The sequence below is a fragment of the Cinclus cinclus genome, chromosome Z (assembly GCF_963662255.1).
Source record: "Cinclus cinclus chromosome Z, bCinCin1.1, whole genome shotgun sequence".
In the NCBI taxonomy this organism is placed as follows: domain Eukaryota; kingdom Metazoa; phylum Chordata; class Aves; order Passeriformes; family Cinclidae; genus Cinclus; species Cinclus cinclus.
Genome location: NC_085084.1, coordinates 74,338,353 through 74,350,096, shown reverse-complemented (window position 1 = coordinate 74,350,096; position 11,744 = coordinate 74,338,353).

Sequence of the window (11,744 nt, the reverse complement as noted above, 5' to 3'; positions counted from 1 at the left end):
ACAACCAAATTCATCAGCTCCCGACAACAGAAACACTGTCTCCGAGTGCCCCTGGGATGAATCCCTGCCTTGCTGCAGTGTCAGCACACAGCCACCTTGCCAGTCCCCCATAGCATCAGCCCTAACCCTTTGCAGTCCTTTGGAATTGTCCCATCCCAGTTTAATCAGCTCGATCAGACTTTCCCCTTCCTGTCACAATTAGTGTCAACTTGAATCAAGGTCTGAGAACCTGGATTTTCCTAGACCGTCATTACACCTTTATTTATTATCCCATCCAGACCTCAGTCTGGATACTTTTCCCCCAGCTTATTCACACAACTTCTGACGTAGTCTTTTCCTGTTTTTTTCCTTCCAGACCCAGTGCTAACTGGGTTATGATGTCAACCCTCTTGAACCCAAGTTCTTAGCAGTGACCTCTTCACCTGTGACGTAGGGAAGTCCTGCAGCACACAGCAAGCTGGGGCAGAAGTGCCCAGTGGCCTGACCTGCCTTACAGCTGTGAGATTTCCAGCAGCAAACCAAAACCACTAAGCAAAATATAAGTGTTTTGCAGAAAATACATAGCATGGTATGAACACAGCAGAGCTGAGAAGGATTTTCCCATGTATGTTATGCTGCCCAAAGAAGGAAGAGTTCAAGAAAAGTGTAAGACAAAGACAGTGGCCTTTCAAATGGAGGGACAGACAAGATGGCAATCATGACCATTACATGACTTGAATATTACCGTCAGATTAAATTGCGCCACTTTTCATGGATATGAAAGTGACAGTGTAGCTGGAGGGCTGTGACTGAGGGGACAGGAGTCTGGCTCACCTGGTTGTGAGACGGGGGATGCCAGGCACATGTATCCCAACATCTGCAGTACAGAGCAGACCAGAGGAGCTATAGGTAAGGGACAGGCCAGTGAAACAGTAAAGATTTTCTATTTTGTTTACTTATTGTAATGTTGTTTCCAGCCGTGCAATGCAAAGCCAGATTCTGTTTCTTCCTGACTAAACTCTTCCTCTGTCTTTATCCCTACATTCCTCTGCAGCTGGAAGGAGTCCAAGTGGGACTCGGTGGCTTTTCTTTTTTTTTTTTCTTTTGTTTTTGTTTTTGTTTCTGATAACTAATGTAAATAAAGCCCTGTGTACTCTCCCCATCTTGGGTGTCTGTACTGTGACATCTGTTTAATTTCACAAAATACAAGGACCCATCCTTGTCTCCTTCAAGCTGAATGAAATAGGAAGCAGACAACATGGAAAAGAAGTTAAAGAAAAGCAAGACATTGTATACACAGAGATACTCTGTCAGAGGCCTTATACACTGGGAGCTGGTTCTTATCAGCCTGTGGGCACACAACCAGGCAGTCTGAAAAGTTGCTAGGACACAGGCACACAACTGCAGCACCTGCAAGAGCTGTTTTCTGATTACATGGTTATGTAATAATGTGATGTAATGTGAAACTACACCTGGCTGGTAAGTATGAGGTTCAGTTTGGCATAGATCTACAATGTATGTGTAAAAAAGCCAACAACCTCCCTCATGCATGTGTAACTCAGGCTCTCAGGCCATGTATTTGAGTTTAATACAGTAATACAGGTTTTACTGTAGATGGCTTTCAGCTTTGGACACTGTGCTCCACCAGGTTGAACCCAAGTGAGTAATTTTATTCCCAAGAGAAGCAGCTTTGTGCAGAGCAAAAGGGAAATTAATCACTTCAGTGAGTAAGGGTTTAGATCTCTGTTGACCCTGTCTCCTACCCCTCCAGGCCCTCAGAAGCCATTGATGGCTTTAACCCATACTGACCCCCAAGGATCCCCGGGCTGAGATATTTGTGTCCTGCTGATGCAGCTACTATCCAGATGTGCCCGTTTCTTCCCAGTAAGGCAAAGTGTAACATAAGTCCTGTGAAAGTTATTTTGTTCTCATTTAGACAACAATCTTCATAAAGAAATCTGTCTCTCTTCTAAACCCCTATAACTTACAAAAGGAAAAGGGAAGCATAAATCAAATCTAAGTTTAAATGACCTGGACACGGGCCTCACCAGGAAAAGCCAAAATGGTTCTGTGGTCACAAGAACAATTTTCACTCCATGTTTCTGGACTTTGTAACACACCACCAAAAGCACTCGACATAAGGAAAATAAGATCTCTTAATGGAAATATTGTAGAGTTGTAATTTGCTTAGGCAGCAGTTTCTGTAAAAAGATTTCTTACTATTCTAAGGAAATGAAAAACGTGTGTTTTGGGTTCATATAAAAAGCACAGCCATTAGCAGAGAGAGGCCAGTAAACAGCAAGCGTGCTTCAGCAAAAGCCTTGGTGTAGTGCTATTTTAAGGACAGCTGGATGCAAGTATAGACTGCTGTGCTGATAGACTTTAGCAGACTTGTATGGGCAAGATGTTAGGTTTAAATGTAATGGATTATCAATATGGAATGTACTGAAACTGATTTAGGATGGGCTTCACACTGGACTTGAATTTCATTGGCATTTACTCCAGCATTATTCTCTTGTCATCAAATTTTGTCTTTGCCCATGCTTCATTGTCATGTCATGATGCCATTAGACCAGCAAGCTCTGCAAAGGGACATTAACCTTCACCTTAGATTATTTTCCGGATGCTCTTACAGGCTAAAGGAACATTTTACACAAAATAGTAGATGGCTTGTTTTTTCTCAGGGTGCCCTCTGGATTACAATCTGGAGGCTCAGGATATATCTACTTGTGGTGCTGTCCCGGTTTGAAAGACAGGTTATTTGCTAAGAAAGGCAGAAGCCTCCCTTTGAAAATGAAAAGTGTGATCCCTCCTCCCTACAAATTATTATAATTTTGGAATTAAGGGAGCTCTCAGGTAAAGATATTGGGGGTAGGAATAACAGTTCTATACCAATATATCCAACAAGGCAAAAAAAAAAAAAAACAACAACAGCTATGAAATTACCCACAAACAGAACAGTAATTCAGTCCCAGTCCCTTTCTGGCTGCAGGCACCTTTTCCCTGAGCTGCAGTTCCCGGTGCTGGGGGCGGGCAGGTCCCGCAGAGCTGCAGGAGGGCTGGGGGTGATGGCAGAGCTGTCCCAGGGGGAGAGAGAGATGGAGAGAGAGCCCTCCGCTCACGGTGTGGGTCCTGGTGCTCAGCAGAGTGCTGGATGGTGGCAGGTTACAGCGAGAAGGCAGCAGGGCAGGGTCTGACAGCAGTGAGGATGGCTCCTGGTGCTGGGATGGCAGCGATGGAGCTGAGGTGGCGATCGTCCTTCTTGTCTGAACTCCGCGGGGGAAATGGGGAGAGCCAGAGCCTTCTGTCTGCTCTTCTGAATGTTTGGATATCGAGGGGTTTCCTTCTTCCCTCCCCTTCCCCTTGTCACCAGGGCCTAATCAACAGGTATCTTAGCATGACAATGGGGAAAATTCCACAGAGGGAAAAGGGAAAGAAGCAACCCCCAACAGGTGCCAAAGTGCAGGCAAAATCACATGCTTATTTACAAGACATATTGAAGTGTGAAATCTCAGTGGATCTCTCTGAGTGAATTATATGGATTGCATTGCTGGTAGAGTGGAAAAGCAGAAGCATAGAATTATACACATTGAATTACTCTTCCAAGTACTTCAAAGTGTGCCAGATGAGTTAATATATACAAAATCACCATTTTTCTGTTATTAAATCCATTAGTTACCTGTAAAACAAATAATTTTGAGTAGGTCTTGGCCACAAAACAGTTCTATGGAGGAAGAAATATTTAAACAGGATGTGACTTCATGCGTGAGCTTTTCTAAAGTAACTGAATGCTCAAACTATTTTGGGCACTCACATTAAGAAAAAATTGGATCTTAATTTTATCTCATATCCAATGCCCCAAATGACAAATTGGTGTCAGATCTTTGAATCCCTTTGCATTTTCAGCATATCCAGGTCTGGGGTATTTTTGTTTTTGTTTTTGTGGTTTTTGTTTTTGTGGGGTTTTTTTTTGTTGTTTTTTTTTTTTTTTTTTAGAGAGAGAGTGGCCCAGCTGAAGTGTTTTGACAACAATTGAAACATGCCCAAGGTCAGAATGTTGGTGAGGATCCATGTTTCTAAGTCTGACTCCTCTCTAATTTAAACCCCCTATCTGATGAATTTACTCAGAATAATGAAGGCTGAAGGCTAAATGGGCTTGTGGTCATTTTCCTGGAAAACAAGTTGGTTTGTTTGGTTTTTTTACTCGGAAGAATTTATATTTATGACACTAGGAATTTAGACTGACTTGTATAATTTTTGAACTCTATTGTGTCAAGGAAATGGGAGGAGCCAAGAATTGCACAGGACGTCTAATAAGGGAGATATGATCACTGAAAATCATCTTAAAGGGGATTGTCCAACTGCAATATTCCTAGTTAATAGTGAGCACATTCATGTCACACAGCTAATGATTTTCAATAGCAGCTCACTTGCACACACACACAGCCCTAAGCAGTGTACAGGCACCCTTTTTGGCATGTCTGCAGTCCTGCCAGGGCTGCGCTCACAATGGATTTCCCAGTTACAAATGCATCGTGCCTGGCTGAAGAAATGCAGGACGAGCTGACCTGCCGTGTGAACTTTTCACGGTTGTTTTTGTGATGTCTGGACCCTGTGGAATGTGTAAGTTTCCTGTTTCACCAGTGTACCATGACTAGGATTTTGGGCAGGAAAACATGTAAGCCTAGTTAGATGGCTGGCTACTACAATTCCCTTTGAAAATGCTGTCAAGATTTGTGCCTTTCATTTCTATTTTATTGGGGTGGATTAATCTGATCCTGCTTGAGGCTAACTTGTCTATTGAGTTAAGAATTTGGGAGTTTCCCAGCAAACTGTTTATGGGTTGCATTTGCCTGTCTGTCCAGAATAAGAATGATGCAGAAACTGTATGATTTTCAGAAGTCAAGCACTCTTAATTTTAAGCTAGTAAAAGATGTGATGTGTCATCTGGCTTCTTTCTAGTTTTCCTCCCAAATATCAAGATACACAGCTTTCAAACACCAACTAGCAGCAGAGTCTAGGCTTTCATAACTCAAAAAACATGTGTGTTTTCCTGCTGCGGGTGATGGGCTGAAAACAGTGATTCTGCTTCCAAAGCATCCTCCTCCTCTGTCGATGCTGCTGCTCTCTATGTTGAGGCTGAACTGAATCAATGTAAGGCCAATACATCATCGATCACCCGCTGGGCAGGCATAACAAGATTCGCAGCCTCAGAGGCTGTAGGAGAAGGACAAAGGGACTGACAAAGGGTAAGGTCCGCTGCTGGAGGTCAGCAGCTCCCTCCTCTAATTAGACCCACAAATACCTGATTTTTGTAGAAACTGCAGACTGGGAACGCCCTTTGCACCCACCTCTCCACTTGATGGGTAGGTGATGCAGACTCCTGGTGTCATTGCCCTTTACATTTCTCAAAAGAAGAAGACACTAGAACTTGTAGGGACTCTAACAGCACGTCTTCACAGGAGTTTTCTGGAACCAGATAAGGATTTACTGCCCTGTCTGTGCTGGGGGAGAAGTATCACAAGCAGATTTATTTCAGCCATCAGGATTTTTTTCTCTACGCTGATTGTATTGAATAGGCAGAGAAGCTTTGCTAAATTGCTTTTCCAGAATATCAAGGAAGACATTTAAAAACTAATAGGCACAATGAGGATATACTACTAACTTACCTTCAGTCTCTTGCAAAGCACTCATAGATGAGCTCCTAAAGCCAGCCTGTGAGAACTGCTTGATGGCTGGTGACAGGGATGTGCACTGGCACCACAAAACCCAGAATGACTTTTCCTTATTTTTCTCCTTTCATGTCATGATAATTTCCCTTTTTCTGCCACTATATTCAATATATATGCTTATTTTATTTACTCTTTAAAATGTGTTTTTTCCATTGGTCTGTTCTGGACATATATTATCATAGAATCTCATAATGGTTTGGGTTGGAAGGGATGTTAAATATCATCTCGTTCCAACCCCACTGCCATGGGCATGGATGCCTTTCAGTAGACCAGGTTGTGAAGATCTGCGAAAAGTCCTTGTCCAGATTTCTTGCAGACTCCTTTATAGGTACTGGAAGGTGCTTCAAGGCCTCCCCAGCGAATCCTCTTCTCAAGGCTGAACAGCCCCATCTTAGGGTGTCTTCACAGGAGAGGTACTCCAGCCCTCTGATCACATTTGTGGCACTTCTCAGGATTCACTCTATGTCTTTTCTATACTGGGACCCCAGCTCTGGGTGCAGTGCTTCAGGTGGGCCTCACCAGAGCAGAGCAGAGGGGCAGAATCCCTTCCCTTCCCTGCCCTGCTGTCCACAGGGTTCTGGATGCAGCCCAGGATGAGATTGGTTTTCTGGGCTGTGAGTGCACATGTTGCTGTGTCATGTTGACCCAACAGCCCCAAGTCCTTCTTCCCACATCTGCCCTGCATGAAATCATGTTGGCCGTCACCAATCACCTCCTTATTTTCCATGTGACTTAGCATAATTTCCAGAAGGATCTGCTCCATGATCCTGCCAACCACCAAGGTGAGACTGACCAATGTTTAATTCCCTGGCTCTCTCTTATTTCCCGCTCTAAAATATGTGGGTTATCTTTCCTTTTTTCCAGTCAGTGGGAGTTTCACAGGACTGCCACAACTTCCCAGTTACTTCATCTGACAGTTCCCTCAGGACCCATGGATGCACCTCAGCAGGCCCCATGGACTTGCGCATCTTCACATTCCTTAGATGTTCTTGAACCTCATCTTGTCCTACAGCAGATGGCTCTTCATACTCCCAAACCTCGCTTTCGCCTTCTGTGACTCAGGCAGTGTGGCTGGAGCACTTGCTGGTGAAGATTGAAGCAAAAAATGTGATTTGAGTACCTCAGCCTTCTCCATATCTTGGGTAAGCAGGTCTCCTGTTTTCTTCTGGAGAGACCTCACATTTTCCCTAGTCTTCATCACTGATGTACCTGCAGAAGCTTCTGTTGTTGCACCTGATAAGCCTGGCCAGATTTAATTCTATCAGGTTTCCCTGATCCAACCCCTGGCTGCGCAGGCCATCTCTCTATACTCCTGTCAGGTTAAAGGAGTCTTCATTTCAGGTTCAGGTTGATCATGTTTACATGAACCAAATATATCCACAGCTCAAAAATACACACACAGCTCAGTTTTTAGGGTAGAATAACAGATATTTCCTATTTTCCTGGTGACAAGGCCAGCATAAAAAGTCCCTAATATACTCTCTGCTGGGATGTGAGCTCACAGCTTCCCCAGCTGAGCTGATAGGGTTGCTTGGGAAGACCTACTGTATACATTTTTGAAGTATTGGAAATTATAGAAAAGTATTGGAAAGTATAGGAAAATACCTAATTATCTGGAAAATACCTAATTATACTTGGAAATTATCTAGGTAAAATCCTCGCTTCTTTTCAAAGTCAGAACACTTTTTAATTCCAGCGTGGAAGTTTTGCTGCAAGATGACCTTTGTATTTTTATAGCTGATCCACATCAGGGTTATCATTAGCTGAAGTTTCCAAACATGCTCTCCCGGCCCCTTGTCCTCCTCCCAGGCAACCAGCAGTCTGCAAAAACTTGTAACAGCCACAGAGGGATCTTTTACTTGAGGCTGTGCAGGACAATTCTCTGATGCAGTCTCTAGCTAGTATCATACCCATTCTGCTTATCTACCCAGGATGAAAACTACAGGAAACCCCAGTCTAGATCTAAATTCCTAAGCAACTTCTTTTTGTCAGCTTTGAAAAAGAAACTACATTTGAGTGACATCTTTAAAGCAATTAGAGAGGTCTCCAGTGTCATCTCTTGTTGCTTGCACATTTTTATTATTGATTAAAAAAACCCCATTTTTAGATCACTTGGACCTAATCACAGACATGAAGCATTTGTCTCTCCCAGATTGGTACTCCTCAGAGGCAGAGAATGGATTGATGGAGGCAGATCTCAGACTATGGAAAGGACCAGGAATTGTGTTTTACAAATCTAAGTTAATCACAGCACCCGAATTGCAATTATTTTAATGGGCAACTGGGTATGCACATGAGGTTTCTATTAAAAATCTTGTTTGGAAACGTCAGAGTTTATAAACAGAAAACAAGTCTATCATGATCAGATCGACATTTCCTCACAAAATTTTGCCTCCTATTAAAAAGTCTATTTGAGATTTTGCCAGTAAACTCTGTTCAAACATAAGAAGAAAACCAAGCATAGAATGTTACTGTATTTTTATTCTCCTACCATTGCAAAAATACTGTAACTTCTACAGCTGTTCACAAATAAGCTAACAAAAAGATAAAGATCTACAGGACAAAAACGAGATGGATATATTTTTATAGTTACAAGTGGCCACTGTGAACATTCAATCTCATCACAGGTATAGCCTGTATTTCAGAATTTTTTCTCAGTTAAACATTTACCCAGTCCAATAACTTGTAAGAACACACACTCATGTCCTGAAACAATATATGTCTGCCTTGAAAATTCCTTTTTGGATTTGTGCTGAATCATAAGGGACAACAACTACTTTTCTCTAATGCACCATCACATTAGTCTGAGATATTATTGTAATTTACAGATATTCAGAGGTCTCCTTTCATCTGTAGAGCTGTGTAGATAAGGTTTAATATGAATGCAACTGAGTCTCAAATGCATAAATAACTAAAATTCCAAATACACATAAAGTCAGCTATAGCTACCTGATGTGCTAGTGGGGAAACCTGGTAGCAGACTGGGCTCTGTTCCATTGTGAAAATGGTGCCCACTTTGACCTACCAGAAAATGGGAATTTATCCTCAGTTTTAACATTTTGTTAGCATTCCTTTCACCTTCAGAGCTTACTCAAGTCCCCTTCTGCTTTCCAAGGTAATTAATGGGGGAAGTGAGGAGATCTGTGCTGCAGAAAAGTAGTATGCTCTGGGAAGAGAATATATTTTGAGGAGTGATAACATGGAAAATTACTCAGAAAGACATAAACTTTCTTTTTTTTCTGGTTGTCAGCTCTACAGGATAAAGGTTCTCATTGTTGGTGTAGTCATACTTGGGTGTAACTCCAGATGTATTAATTAAAACATAGTCCTCAAAAAGATCAGATCACGATCAGCAGCCTAGAAAAGCTCATCCTGAAGGCTGCCTTCTCTGCCACAGTTCCTGGGAAGAAACAACGGATGGAAGGAAAGAGAGGAAAGGAGGAGAGGGAGGCAGTATCAAAACAAGTGTGGGAGAAACCCAGGCAAACAGAAAGGAATAAACCCCACAGGGAAAAGACAGAAAACACAGATCATGGAAGCGGGCAAAGGGTTGAAGGGGGAGTGTAAAGGAAAAATCTCAAAAGACAAAAAGACAGAGAGCAAATGGGCTGGAGACTGAAAGACAAAAGGTGTGGGGGAGGGTGGTGGAGAGGAGGAACTAGAGTATCTTATTCAATCAATTACTGTCATTACTAATGGAAATCTTTTAAGAAACACCCTGATGGATGCAAGGTCCTCAAAAATTTACACATGTAGCCTGGGAGGGCCTTGAATGTATTTAGATGCATGGCTATTTTACTCTGATCAGGGACGAGAATTGCCAGCATAAATTTTGTTTAACGGCTGGTCTTGATACTAGTAAGGATACCCTGCATACCTGAGTTATAGCTCTGAGGAAACAGGCTATGAACAAATTTTATACACCGAAATTCCAGTTTGACAGACACAGCCTATATGTCCAACAGAAACACGGAATGTTCTTCTTATATTCTTTTGTTATGGATTTCAACACATCTCAGATCAACAAAATCATAAGATGTATTCCTATGGATGAAAATTTAAATTAAACATAAATTGGTCCTATTGATTAGCTATCTAAAGAGTCTCAACCTGTGACTACTTGGAGGTATTATGAGAAGCACTCAGTCTCTTAAGCACATCTTCACATCTCCACACTTCTGTAGGAGGGAAGGGAAAACCTTAGAATGTTGCATTTATATGAAATAAAAAGATTGAAGAGTATGACTGTGTGTTGGAGTTCTTTTGACTAGACATAATGCACACCACCACAGGTTTTAGGTATTTTTCTGTCATTTATGCATTACATTCATATATTTTTAATCTGTTCTATTTTGATGTAACTATTTTCTTGAGATGAAGTTACCTAAGTTAATGTTTCCAGGACTGGTCCTTAACTGATATTAGTATCATTATCAGTTCTGGCCATCTGTGTTTTTTCATTCTAATTCTGTAAATGAATGTCTGTCCTCTGAGAATTTCAAGAACCAGAAAGCAACAATAAGCCTCTCCTGCAGTTCCAGATGGAATACTCTAACAATTAATTGATGGGATATGCAGTAAAAAGAATTCTTATTGACAGTATAATTTACAAGGATAATTTGCTTCTGCTAAAAAGTATTATAACATTTCTGTGCAAAGATGTGGCTGGCTTAGCTGTGTGCTTAGCCAGTTTTGAGCTGGTCTTTGGTGATGCAACCTAACACAGAGAACAAGTACATAATCAGATAAGTAGCTCTGTGTTAATGGTACATCAAGATTTCAGATTATTAGGGTTTCCACTTAATTTATTTTGCTTTGAAGACCATAGATCCCAAGTTGGTAAGTAAAAAGAATTAAAAACCCACAACCAAGGAAAAGAAGCTTTCAAATCTGCCACCCATACTGGTATGGCTGAAATTCTGGTGAATGATACAGTCAGGAATTTAGGATTCAGTGCTTACTCAGCTTTTGTTAGCACTCCCATAATTAGCTTTAATAATGAGATAATACCTAAGGATCCAGCCTTTACTGTTGCTGGGAACCGTAACCATGTAAATGGAAGCAGAGCTGCCTCCTCAACCAGAGACCTATGAAATATTAGCTAAAGGAAAGAATGGAGCACATGTACAGGTTCTTATTTATACCGAAGCTGTAAAAGCAGTGAAAAATGTAATTGGATACACTTTGAAGGAATTAAAATGTAGTAAACAATACAAGTCATGCCTATAAATGAGAAGATAATCTTTTGTGTTAGATTAAATTGTAACTAAATTAATATTTTGTAATTTTTTTGTAATTTTTTCACAAAGTTCTTGATGAATAAATATCCTCAGAAAATAAAAGTGTTGATGTTAAATGCAATTCTGTATGCAGCAAGAAGTCCACAAAGCAGAACTCTGTGCTAATCTCCTTACCCCAAGACTGATCACAAATGGTCAGTAAACTGAAGGGAAGAGACTGGTCTCTGGCAATCTAGGAGAGGAATAAGTGGGAAAAAAACCCACAAAACAAAATACAAAATGCAAACACAAACCAAACCAAACCAAAGCCACAAAAAGAATACCAAACCAAACAAAAGCATAAACACTTATAAATTTTACAATATTTCTTACTGAGGTCAGGTAAAAATTGAAACATAATTAAGGAATTTTTTAAAACAAATTTTCTTAGTTCAGTTATGCCTTTCATGAGGAACATCACATTGGTTACTAACCTACTGGACTAGTGAAGCACAAAACCATTTCTGATGCATACATGCCTCTTTGGATACCAGGTGTATACAGAATTTTGTTCTACGTAGTGGATCAAATTCCTCTGAGTACTGATGGCAATCTCATTCCATCATGAGCTGAACTGAGACCTAAATATTTATTGGCATGACATGGGTTCAATTTGATTTGATACAGCTCTCATTAATGTGTACCATGCAATCCTCCCTCCTCACGTGCAGTGAGAGAATTTGGACAGGTATTTGCTGTAGTGTACAAGATAAAGGGAAAGCCTAGCTCTAGTTCCTAAACTAAGTTGAAGTAA